Source organism: Macaca nemestrina, chromosome 9 (assembly GCF_043159975.1).
Source record: "Macaca nemestrina isolate mMacNem1 chromosome 9, mMacNem.hap1, whole genome shotgun sequence".
NCBI lineage: Eukaryota > Metazoa > Chordata > Mammalia > Primates > Cercopithecidae > Macaca > Macaca nemestrina.
This window is the reverse complement of record NC_092133.1, coordinates 91,647,191-91,660,956: the sequence shown is the minus strand read 5'-3', so window position 1 is coordinate 91,660,956 and position 13,766 is coordinate 91,647,191. Positions and strand designations below refer to the sequence as shown.

Here is a 13,766-nt window from a genome sequence, read left to right as displayed (position 1 = left end):
AGTTTCCAAATGTTCTGTCTTTCGTATTTCCAGAGGAATTAATGAAAGAGTGTAGGAACTCTGCTCTCTATCCTGTAGCTTCCTTGCTACACAAGTTAATTTGGGGTTAGATATTTTACCTCTTGACAAAATTTTAGTATTTTGTGAGACAAAAACTCCGAGTTGAGGTGGAACTATTTTTCTATCATGGGACATTACTCAGGATGCAATAAACTGTGTTTTCCTTGTGGCAAAATTTGCAAACCTTCACTCAGTGAAAAGTTCCTGGTTTTCTTAGCGATGAAGCCAGTGAAAAGTCAAATTTACACATTTCTCTCCACATGGGTAATGTTTTGAGCATTGCACTCGCACTTACAGCATGTCCTCTGTTTTCCTCCAGGGCTATAATTAAACCAACAGGGGTGACTGTTTTAGTAAAAACGTAAAGACTCAGGAAGATAAGCACCCCAGGATTGCACAAATCTAAATCTGGACTCAGTTCTTAGTGGACTATTTCCTTTCCCCATCCTCATTGCATTTGAAAAGTATGAACTTATTGGAAGCTTTGTGTAAACTGACACCTAAAGTTCTCTCAACCCAAGGTTGATTTGAGCACGTGTGTGTAAGTGTGTGGTGATGTCTAGTGCCAACTGATCCTGTCTAAAAGCCATTCGCTATTTGAATTGGTAGATCAGTAGGCAGGTTAAAATATTAATTATAAAGCTGCCATAACTTATTAGGAGAAATCAGAATTTTTCTTAATTCAAACAGCTGCTAATTAATTTGCCCTTGACAACTCTTAAGAAATAATAGAGCAAAAGAAAGAATTAGAATAATCGGAGGCGAATCTGATGAAAATAGTTTAGATTTCATTTGAATCATTTGAGGAAATGTTACACTAAAAATAAATAGCATAAATTATCAAATTATTTGTCTAGCAAAAATTAGGACTTTTAGAAAGTTGCCGATGCCGCTATACCATTTAAAAATAATGTTTGTTTTTTTTTCAGGCCCATCAAAGAGAGATAACATTTAGATAGGAGTACTGGATATTTGAAAATTCTTACACTCTGTGATGTGATATGGAGAAGTGACCAACACAACTTTGCCAACTATACTCCATTGTTAGTAACTGCCCATTAGAAAGGATATCTTTCTAAGTCTATTGCTAATTCAACTGTTGTTCACATGAGAAGTAGAGGCAAATGATAGCAGCCTGATCACTGATTTTTGATTTAGATGATCAATGATGTTGAGGATAGTGTTTGTATGTGTGAACATGGATGTGTATATGGTGTGTGTGTCTGTGTATGTGTATGTGTATGTGGTGTGTGTGTGTATGTATATGTGGTGTGTGTGTGTGCATGTGTGTGTGTGCAGGGTAGGTATCACCACATTCCCTGTGGTGTTATGTGTCTGGGATTGGTTCTTCTAGAATCTCCCACGTTTTAGAACCACTTTAAGATATTTATTTGTTCTCTCCAACCATCCTGCCAATCGTTTTATCCTTAAACAGGAATAAATTCTTACAGCTGAATCTATTCAGGATTTCTGTGTGTATGTGTGAAAATGTATATGATGCTCAATCCTTTAAAAATCTTTTATTCTAATAACTTTAAAAGTAAAACACAGAAAAAAGTGAGAGATGTTAGTACACTTAATTCCTTGCTTTCTTTCTTTTGCATCCCTAAATTACTTAGCCTCTGTTTCCAGCCAGCAGTGGAAACAGCAAGGGTGAGGGTCTTAGGAGTCAACATGTAACACCTATTACTTCCCTTTCGTGTTCAGAACCAATTCAGAGTTAAGAGCCAAGAGACACACAAATAGAGATCTAAGTTCAGCTTTATTACTGACAAAACCATCTAGAGATTGTGTTTTTTAATTTCTGTGCAAATGGCTTGCTCAAATACCCTGATTGGATTAGATGGATTCATACCCCCAGCCATGGACAGCTCTGGGCATCTCCAGGTGCCACCATGGGGCAGACCTGGCCTATAGGCAGAGAGATAACCATTGTGGTTTGCGGAATATACTGTCATCAGTTTCCTCTACTAGTTAGAAAAGTCACTCATTACCTGATGATAGAGGGGCCAAAAGGGCATGTTACATGCAAATGCCTCCCATGGAAACATGAAGAGTGGAGAAAAGCTGTTCCTTCCTAAGAGCAAGTAGGATTGATTAATCCCTTGAATCACAATATGCAGTAAGACAAGCAATTTATGTAGGGACTGAGTTCTGCAGTTAGTGTACTTATCTCTGATGGGAGGCATTCCTTGTTTTTTAAGGCAGTCCTGTTTGTGTCTATTGGCCCCGTGTTTTTTTTTACTAAAACTCTTTTCACTCTCAAATATGTTCTAGTATGCCTGGCCTAGTGTGGATAATTAATTATATGATGCCCATAGTGTCTGGGGATAAAGAGGTCAATAGATTGAATCTCCTTAGATAACCTGACAGTAAACTTATACTTGTGTTGTTCTTGGAGTTTGAGATTGTTTTCCAGGATATTCATTTGGTAGAATTTCATATTAGTTAGAACTGAAACTATTCATCAGTGTGAACCATAACAACAGTGTTTGCAGCAATGAGAAACCACCAGTTCCCATGTGACTTTGTTGAAGACCTTTCCAGATTGCATGTAATGTCCTTCTGGACTAGACTTTTTTTTTTTCAGAGTTGGTGATTTAAAGTGTATTTCCTCCCTTTCCATGACCACAGCTGCAGCATTTATTGAAGGTTTTGTCTTTTAAGACACGGGGATTATGACGGTATTAAGTCTGCAGAAAGTGAGGCTTTCCTGGTGAATGGGAAACTTAAGAAACAAACTGAGAAATGGGGGTTCAGAGGAGAACCAAAGAAGACTCAAGGACACGTCCTGGAGAAGTGATATTTATAGCGATATATAGAAAATGATTCCAGTCCCATAGCATGGGAAGAAATGGCTGTGTGACTGGAATCCAAGGCAAACTGTTTGCCTGCTCTCATGTGTTAAGCTATAAGAGGGCAAACTATTCTCAGCAAGACTGCGCATGCTCAAACATATTGCCCCTGGTTATTTAAATGTCTATTAAAAGTGTTCCAATTCAGGGTAAGGATTTGAATTTCTTCTATTAATTGATGAAAATTTGAGAGGCTCTGTCAGAAACCATTTTCTTTATCAGGGCTCCAAAGTAAAAGAGGTGTTAGCTGGGTAGCTGGGCTGCTATTCTTAGTAAATCCCCTCTCCTCCTGCTGTGCTGATGTACTAATATTTTACTCAGCATTTGAAAAATACTTTGGCTGCAATTAAAAGTCCTGTAAGTCTGAGTGGGTATATAGAGGGCTAGGGTAAAAATTAAGCATTTGCTTCCCACACATTTTTTTTGAATATGTGACTCCTACTATACTGAGGAAGTCAGAATACAGTTCAGATATCAATGAATTTATTTAAATATAGTTATAAACATTTAAATCCTGAAGCACTTCTAAATGTAATGTATTTTCAGGTTTTATTTTACTGAGAGAGAACTGCAGAGCTCAAAGAATGAATTAATTATTAGAAAAAAGCGGAAGTGTGAAGACCAAGATGGGAAAGGTAGTATATTGTATTTAAGATATAAGTGGAAATTCAATATATTTAAAGCATGGAGTTTGAGAGAAAGAGCATGGTGGGAGGTGAGTCTGAAGGGATGTAGGAACCAAATCTCCATCTATGGGAAGGTCCTGGAAGCCATGGTAAGGATATTTCTGTTTCTAAAGGTGCCCAAGAGAGCAGGAGAGGGGAGGAGAGGTCAGAGGTGCTCAAAAAGGGGTCTGTGTCCAGAGGGCTAACTGAGCACACATGTCTATTTCTCTCTTGGTTCCACTTCCCTTTCATGACTTAAAATGCATCATTAAGAAGAGTATGTCTATGAGAGAACTGGATGATTAGAGAAGAAGTTGTCATTGAACTAAAACTTCTGAGGAATTCTTGGAAGGTAGACAGAGGAGCCAAAGCCCAAGATATACATTGGAGAAATCAGAGAGGAAGGAGAGAACACCTAGCTCTCATTCAGGGGAAAACATTTTGGGTAAACAATGCTACGTAACTGTAGACAAAACACATGATAGTAATTTGTGCTTGTTAACATAGTTAACCTCATTTTCCAGTCATCAAAAGAAGCAGATAACTGAAGCTTATTAGATCTTCAAGGAAAACCAAGATCATAGGGGAAAAAAATGACTGACCAATCCCAGAGAAAATAATTATTTAGCACTTAATTATTGCCAGGGACTCTTCTAAAACCTCTTTTCTTAAATTAACTTATTCAGTCCTCAACAACTCTGAGAGGTACTGTTATTCTTAAGATGAGAGAGCTGAGGAACTGAGAGGTTAAGCAATTTGCCTTAGATTCACACAGCTAATGATGTAGAGATTTGAACTTAGGCTGTTTGTCTCCCAAGTCTATGTTCTTAAATTTGGGGAAATAGTAAAGATAAGTTCCACAATGTGAAGACAGTTAGTAGCCTTAAGGATGAAAGGATGGTGCAAGTACCATGCCTGGTGAGTGACAGAGTATCAAGGCTGGTAGAGCCTGGTGAAAGCACAAGTTTTCAGAAAAGAGGGAAACAAACAATTCCTACAAAGTTAAGAAAATCACATTGACACCAGACTTCTCACTGGCAGAGATCACAAAGCCCTTTTCAAAAGTAGGTCAAACTGGCAGGCTGAGCACATATCCTTCCTTCCCTTTCTGTCAAAAGATGGGACAACTGTCTTCAACTTTGAATGACTTACACAGCAAAACATTCAAATTTATGGAAAGAAATGAAGACAATTTTAGACATGTCGGACTCATGGTTTACTATACAACAACCATCTCAGAAAGAATTATTCAGTAATAGCATCAAAATTAAAAATAAATCAAAGAAATAAGGTAGTAATCAAAATGAGAGTTCAGTAACTACTGACACATAAGGAAAGCAGTAACCATTCAGAACTAAAAACAACGGTATATGTTGCTGGAGGAGCTGTTTGAGGAGGTTGAGTATGGCAGCATACTGAGGTTCCCTTTCATTTCTGGAGAAAATATAAAAGTAAACAAGCTTAGTTTTGTGTGTATTTTATTTTAGAGATGGAGGTTCACTATGTTGCCCAGGTTGGACTCAAATTCTCAGACTCAAGTGATCCTTCAACCTCAGCCTCCTGAGTAATGAGGATTCTAGGCACATTCCACTGTGACTGGCTGCATATAAAAACATGAAGAGCAAGTATTACAAATACAGTGTTAGGATTTATCACCTCTAGACCACTAGATGGGAAAATGAGATAAAGAATAAATAACCAATGAAACTAAAGACAAGGAAGTAAATAAAAACAAAAATTAAAAAGAGGAAACAAACAGAACCAACAATGAATGTAAAATAGAAACAAATAATACAGCAGAATTAAGTTTGAATATAACATTAATCCCAATTAATGTAAGCAAGTTAAATTCTGCTCTTCAAAAATGGGTACTCTGAGAATAGACAAGTGAGTCAAAACCCACAAACCACTATAATGGGTTTGAAAAATAAAAATAAGGTTTTTTCCTCTAATAAATGATACTCCAGTGTCATGCACAAATCTTAATTCTGTACTTTAAAATAGATATTAAAAATTATTTATTAAAATAAAAATCTTACTTGATCGTGATGTGTTTTACTCAGGAATAGAAGGATGGCTCAACATTCAGAAATATATTACTTTCGCTTGGTATAACAAATAGATTAAAGAAAAAGTCACATTCACTCATAGAATATATTAGTTGTATTCTTGTAAATGTAGCACTTTCTTTTCTCATTGATTTATAAAAGCTCGTTATGCATTCTGGATGTTATTAATGGTTCCTCTGATGTTTATATTGCAATGATTTCTTCTTTTTAAAGTAATATCCTCTATTTTGAATAATTTAGAATGTTATCATTTTAATACTGTAAATATTGTTAATACTGTTATTTTATCTTCTGGATTTTTAAATCTTGTTGAAGATGGGCTTTCCTTATCCTAGGTTTTTAAACAATTCTCTCATATTTTCTTCGACTACTTTTATAATTATTGGCTACATTGCTGTTTGTAAGAGCGATAAACTGGGAACCAACTGAATGTTGTCGGTGAAATCATGGTGCATTCATATGTTGGGATACTTATGAACTCAAATGAATAATCAGAGTTAAATGAAATAATATTGAAAGAGCTCCAAAACATGATAAGTGGAAAAAACAAATCAGAGTAAAATATAATGACTACATTAAGGTGAGAAAGTCTTTATGGAATACAAATGCTCAGACAATGTCTAAAATGGAATATACCGATGCACTTCAAACTGTGGGAAGGGGAATTCAATTGGTTGGTAATCTGAATTCTATATTATTTGAAATCAAGAAGATAATATTAGAATGATTAATTTAAATGGAGGGACATATAAGAAAACAGGCAGCTGCTGATCAAGCTTTTACAGCATCTGACTCAGGCAAGACTCCTGTCATCTAGGCTAGTGCCTCTCTAGTACTTAACCTCGGCAATTGTAAGAGCCCTGGGCCAATAAAATAACCAGGAGGGCTGGGGTATCCGTGCTCCCAGGCTCAAGCCGTCCCCCTTCCCTTCCTCAGCCTCCCAAAGGACTGGGATTACAGATGTGAGCCACTGCAACCACCACATAAGGTTCATGAACCTCAGTGGACCTTGGGAGAGTCAGCCTGGGACAGGAACCAGCTCGACAACTATATGGACCAGAGAGACCTGGGTTTAAATCTAGGCTCCACCTTTCTGAATTTGTTTGCAGGAAACAGACTATGATGCAATTCTTAAGGTGCAGGTAGGTTAAATGTGATGCATTTTCTAGCACAGTGCCTGGTTACTTTCTTTTATTTTGGATTATAAAATGAAAATTTCTAAGGCTCTTTATGAGTCTAATATTTTATGGGTCTTTTGAATCTGGGAGAAGTTGTTGGGGGAAGAGCTCTATTATACATTATTGTCAGGTAAATGAAAAGCATTTACTGTAGTAACTTCTCACTGCAGCCTGCTAGATTAGATTAATTACATGCTGTGGATTAAACTGGATTTTAATTATGAGCTCAAATAAGATCCTGGTATGGTTAATCCACATTAATGTTAAGACTTTTCTTTTTCTAATGGTTCTGACAGAAAAAGAAAAAAGCATCTATAGTCACAGCTGGTTTAATTACAACCAGCAAGAGATCAGAGGGGAGAAAAGAAGGTGAGGTATATGATCCCATGATATGCTAAGTAGAAATTTTCATATATTTTGATTTGCAAAATACTAATGAATACTCATTAGGTATTTTTGCAAAGACATTGAAGAGAAAAATTGCACTGTTTTATGAACTTCCAGTCTCTCTGAAGATAGCAACTTTCCAAACCACACTGGTCAGGATGAAAACATGACTTTGCAATTGTTCTACAGTCAGAACTTTGCAATCACAGTGATTGAAGTGAAAGTGCTGATTAAGGGCTCTGCAGGAAGGTGACATGTGCAGAATTATAATAAGAAGGTGGCAATGATTCAACCATGGCTCATTAGGCAACTATCATTAGCAGGTGACAGGGCTGTGGTGACGGGAAGAGGAGAATCATTCCAATTATGTCCCATAGCTTTTACTTGTTCCTCCAATTCCATACCTTTCTCAATTTTGCTTTTTTTTTTTTTTTTTTTTTCCCACAGTCTCACTCTGTCACCCAGGCTAGATAGAGTATGGTGGCACAATGACAACTCACTGCAGTCTCGCCCTCCTGTGCTCAAGCAAATCCTCCCGCCTCAGCCTTCTAAGTTGCTAGGACTACAGGCACATGCCATCAAGTCTGGCTAATTTTCTTTCTTTTCTTTTTTTTTTTTTTTTTTTTTTGTAGAGACAGGGTCTCGTTATGTTTCCCAGGCTGGTCTCGAACTCCTGGGCTCAAGCTGTCCTTCCACCTCAGCCTTCCAAAGTGATGGGATTACAGGTGTGAGCCATTGCAACCAGCAATTTCGCTTTTCAGTGTAGATGTTTGCATACTTGCCTCCCCAATAAGATTTTAAAGGTGTGCAAAGGCATAAACTAGAAATGTATTCATCAGTGACCCCTACAGCACTTAGCAGGATACTTTGCAGGAATATTCTGCAATAATCGCTCCTTGATAAATTCTGGTTGGATTATATCTTCAAATAACTGGTTCTGTGGATTTATTCCATAGATGCTGGATTAGACATTTGGCTATAAGCATAAACAGACATGTAGGATAGGCTTTATGCTTGGCCTAAAAGAGTTTCACTTTTTTAAAAAAATTTAATTTTTAAAATATATTATGGAGACAAGAGTCTTGTTCTGTCACTCAAGGCTAGAGTGCCATGATGCTATCACAGGTCACCGCAGCCTCAAACTCCTGGGCTCAAGTGATCCTTGTACCTCAGCCTCCCAAGTAGCTGGGACTACAGTTGTGAGCCACCACTCCTGCTAATGTTTTCATTTTTTATAGACGTCTTGTTATGTTGCCCAGGCTGGTTTCAAACTCCTGTCCTCAAGCGGTCCCCCACCACCTCAGCATCCCAAAATGCTGGGATCACAGGCATGAGCCACAGCACCTGGCAGGAAACTGATTCTTTATTAAATCTGTGAGTCTCATTTTGTGTTTGACAGAATAACTTGAGTGTATTGCTGGTCAGGAGCCACAGTTGGAGAGCTGTGCTCTAAACCAGTATGATTTTTTAAAACTCCCTGAAAAGAGGAAACAAAGGCACTGAAGTCAACTTTGAGTTGAGTGGTTCTACTTTTGAACACCTCTGGGTATCAGTAAATCCTCCGTACTCCAGTCTCACAAGGTGCATTTTAATCCCTTGTAGTCTCCCTTTTCTCTTGGGAGAGGTGGATTTTGGCCACTTTGCTATGTTATGTGGAACAATTTATGCTCTTGATAGTGGTAGCAGGATGACCTCTCAGCTTTGGGTGAGGTTCGAGCCAAATCATATATTGGTCTATTTTTCCCATGAACTGGTAAACTGTTAGAGCCATGGATGTAGATTACATTTTGAAGCTTGGTCGTCAGCAAGAGCCTGATTAATTTCTTTAGGTCTGATATTAGTCCAAAGCCAGAGCCTTTCAGTTTGGTGAAAAACATTAACTGCTTCCTTCATTTGGGCTGATTGATTTGTGGCTAAACAGAAGGCATTTCTTCCAGCCTGCAATGAATGGGAATTCTCCTTCCTATGCTCCCATTGAAAGCATAAGCTTTCTTTATTCATGCAGGGAATGAAAAGATCAGATCCATTATCTGCTCAGCTGTTCTTAATAGCTTTCTCAGAATCTTAGTTTTCCCCTTCTCCTCTCAGTCAGCAAGGAGAGATAGTGGAAAGACATTGACTTTGAATTGGGGGATGGGATTAAAGGCTGCTCCTTCTTCTTCCTTGGTCAATGCATTAATAACCAGCTCAGAAAATAACATGTCAACTCAGATTTCCTCTCTCAGCAGTGAATAACATCTCAGAATACCTTGGAGGTGCTCACCACTGCATGCGTTATTTGCGATTGGTCCTTACTTTCCCTCTCCAAGCTCCGCCTCCTGGGTTCACACCATTCTACTGCCTCAGCCTCCCTGGGCTACAGGCGCCTGCCACCAGGGCCGGCTAATGCTTTGTATTTTTAGTAGAGATGGTTGTTTCACCGTGTTAGCCAGGATGGTCTTTATCTCCTGACCTCGTGATCCACCCGCCTCCTCCTCTCAAAGTGCTGGGATTACAGGAGTGAGCCACCGTGCCCGGCCTGATGATTCTCCTTTTATACAAAGATCAAAAGGTAAGGCCTTGAGAGGAGATAGATTTCTAAGGGGGAAGCTCTGTGGCAAAAGTCTGTGATGATCTTTTATAATGCTCACATTCAAGTTGGAAGGTCGTATTTAAACCTAACTATGCAGATACATATCTAATGAGCTGGGTTATAGGAAGAAATGGAAGAGCTTTGCAGAGTTCCCACTCTCAAAGATTTTACAGTTTGGTGTGACAAGACATGCAACATTAGGCAACTGGAGAACCCGGTATGAGGCAGTGAAAGTTATGGGTGGTGAGGGCTGCATGTCTTATAGCCCCAGGAAGGGCTTCTTGGATATGGTAACACTTCAGATTTGCTTGGAAGAATGGGCAGGGTCTGGATGGATGAAGAGAAGAAGGGATAGCAAGTTGAGAGGCCAATATTAACAAACAGGATGGCAGAGATGGAATACTACTTTGGAGGGGGTCATCTCCCAGTTCTTCTTCAGTTACATAATAATGAGAAATTGGATTTGCAGTTCTCATACTTTATGGATCCAGGATCCCTTTACACTCTTAAAAATTACTGAACACATCAAAGATTTTTTTGTGTGTATGTGGGTAATTTTTATTGGCATTTACTGGATTTGAAGTTAAAATAAGTAACATAGTTGTATGAAAAATAACTCCATTTTTGAAAAAAAAAATAGCAAGAAGGCTGGTATTGTTTTTGAAAATCTTAATGGAAAACAGCTGGCTTGTTTTATTCACCTCTGCATTTAATTTGTTGCAATATGTTGTTTTGGTTGTAGGAGCTGAAGGAAATCTGGCCTCACAAAGATATGTGGTCAGGAAGGGGAGATGTAGTTTAAGAGTACTTTCCAAATTTTTGTGAATATTCTTTGACAGTGTCTATAGTATAGAATTTAGCAAGAAGCAATTTCTTAAATGTTGGTTACAATGTGGAATCTGAAACTTTATCAATAAACCTTCATACTCCGCTGTGTTATAATCCATTGGTCCATCATGCAGTGTATGATTTTACCTGTGTGTGATTTTGTAACATCATGCATTGGCCATTTGGAAATATTTGTTCACTGAGTTGTGCAGATCTTCCTAACCCTGACACATTTCATTAAACAACAGCAAAAGATCACATTTAGGCCGGATGGTGGCTCACCCCTATAATCCCAACACTTGGGAAGGCCGAGGTGGGAGGATCGCTTGAGCCCAGGAGCTTGAGACTAGCCTGAGCAACAAGCAAGAGCCCTTCTTTGCAACATTAAAATTAAAATATTAGTCAGGTGCTTTGAAAAATTAAAATTAAAATATTAGTCGGGTGCGGTGGTGCATGCCTGTGGTCCCAGCAACTCAGAAGGCTGAGGTGGGAGGATCTGCTGAACCCAGGTGGTTGGTCATGCTGCAGTGAGCCATGAGTGCACTGCTGCACTCCGGCCTGGGCGAGAGAGTGAGATCCTGTCTCAAAAAAAAGTCATATTTGTTAATATCATCCCTCCTTTGTATTAGAAAAGTCTCTAAGTATTCAGAAGCTATCAAGCTGATGGTGGCAGATACAAGCTTTCCAACTTCGTAATTTTCATTTGAAATCTACAAAAATTTACATCATTGGCAGCAAGTTCTGTCAGTCATTTTCCTTGAAATGACAGGGTCATATAATTTCTTTTAGAGAGAATGCCTGATAAATACTCAACTCTGGGTAGCTATAGCTTTCTGTTAATAGTTCTTTCAAGTAAAAATGTATTTCATGAAAAAAGTGGCTAGGTTAGCTCACAATTTGAACGACTGCACAAGTACTCGACCTTCCTTGGTAGGCAGCAAAAGTGCTTTATGCATACTTCCTGTTTAGTCACACTGAATATTAGAAATTGTGCCCTCACACATTGAGATTTAGTAAAATTAATAAATTTACTTCATTGTATCAAGGATATTCTTAAGTTCTTAGGTGACATTGACTCCTCCTCCTCCTTCTCCTCTTTCTCCTCCTTCTTCTTCTTCCTCTTTTTCTTTTACTGCATCCGTGTGGCAGCAAAGACTACAATGAATGACCACCTGTAGTAAGCGTGTGCTGCTGCCTTGATTTGTGTGATGGTGTCTGCATTCTACTCACCTTTATTTTTGCACCACCAATGCAAATGTCAACAAAGTGAGAAGGAAGCAAATAATGTATTTTTGTTATTATAAAACAGTCTTGGCCTCATGCAGTCCCTGAAGGGGCTCTGGAGCCTTCAGGAGTCTGTGAACACACTCTGAGAACCACTGACTTAAATTTATACACAATTGACATGGACGGATCACCTGAGGTCAGGAGTTCAAGACCAGCCTGGCTAACATGGTAAAACCCCATCTCTACTAAAAATACAAAAATTAGTCTGGTCTAGTGACATGTGCCCGTAATATTAGCTACTTGGGAAGTTGAGACAGGAGAATCACTTGAACCCAGGATGTGGAGGCTGCAGTAAGCGGGGATCACACCACTATGCTTCAGCCTGGGCGATAGAGCAAGACTTCGTCTCAAAAAAAAAAAAAAAAAAATTATAAACAGTGCTTTCTATACTAGGCATTATTTTCTTTGATTTAAATGTATTAAATTATTTAATTCTCACAACTCTCTTTAGGACATAAGGTTAATATTCCCAGTTTACACATGAGGACACTGAGGTTCAGAGGTTTCTCAGGTCACATAGGTGGGACGTGGCAAATGCTCACTCTGGCTTTAGCCCACAGTTTATTGACCTTGCTTATAAACTCAGCTGGATCATTGTCATTTGTGTATAACCCAGGGATGAGTGGATGCAGCCGAAGACTCATGTTCAGAGTGGGTCTCTGAATGGAGTGGTCCTGTGTCAGTCAACATCATGATGGGACAGAGAAAGCATCGACAAAGGCATGGACAGTGTGTAGGGAACCCTTGTAGTTTCCTGGTGCTATACGTCTTCTGCTTGCCACTCCATCCTTGTTGACTTGCACACAGGCAGTTTCCTAGGACAGGCAACAATGGGCAACCTTGCAACCCTGGGCCTGCAAAGAAAAAGAGGGCCTTGTGCAGAAGGTCACCTGCGGAACCTTGGGTGTGGGATGTTGTCAGTCAGCCCGTGGCCACATTACAGGGTGGAGCTCTGAGGATTGTATTCTCCATCTGTTTAACCTGGACGTGGTTTGTTTGTCCCCATCAAATCTCATGTTGAAATTTGGAGGTGGGGCCTAATGGGAAGTGTTTGGGTCATGTGAGCAGATCCCTCATGAGTAGGTTAATGCCCTCCTTCAAGGTGAGCGAGTTCTCTTATTAGTTCTCATGAATGCTGGTTGTTGAAAAGAACCCAATATCTCCCCTCTCTTTCTTGCTTACTATCTTACCATGTGACCTCTGCACACACTGTTTCGCTTTCACCTTGTGCCATGAGTAGAAGCAGAAGCCCTCACCAGAAGCCAAGCAGATGTTAGTACCTTACTTGTTGTACATTCTGCAGAACTGTGAGCCAAATAAACCTCTTTTCCTTATAAATTAGCCAGCCTCAGATATTCCATTAGAGCAACACAAAATGGACTAAGACAGCCACCTCATGATTCTCCCTCCCTCTGGTCTCTGGCTCCATCTCTTGCTGGAAGCCAGGGAGCAGGGGCTGATGCCCTTGAGCTGTTCTCTGATGTTACTGATTGATACAAGTCAGCCATAATTATGAAGGAGTTAGGTATAGGGCTAGAAGGGAAAGTAGATGGTATCTAGCACCATGAACTTGTAAGAGTTCCTTCTTTTGATTGCCACATCTTATATTTCAACTTGGGATTAAAGTCTATACTTTATTCATACAGCTGGAAGATGAACTGGAATTTGTTCACAACTGTTGTGGACATATTTCGGACATGACAATGATCTTCATTGGCCTGTCATGCCAAGCAGATCTTTCCATATAGATGTGGCTCTGGCTTCCTGCTTACAGGGTTTGGGACAGAGTTACCCTGCCACTGAGTGTGCTAACCTGCTTGTTACTCCTTCCCCATCTGTAGGAATTAAACTCCTTGTGTGAGGCA

General features: G+C 39.2%; 1 long non-coding RNA gene across 2 annotated transcripts in view; it reads left to right on the top strand.

Annotated features, from left to right (window-relative positions):
• Positions 1-13,766, top strand: part of LOC105468306 (uncharacterized) — a 90,761-nt gene that overhangs the window by 61,302 nt on the left and 15,693 nt on the right. For both annotated transcript variants that reach the window (XR_011608014.1, XR_011608013.1), the window contains exons 2-4: positions 990-1,103; positions 3,462-3,550; positions 6,586-6,791. This is a non-coding gene — a long non-coding RNA (uncharacterized lncRNA). The remainder of the gene's footprint in view (positions 1-989; positions 1,104-3,461; positions 3,551-6,585; positions 6,792-13,766) is intronic.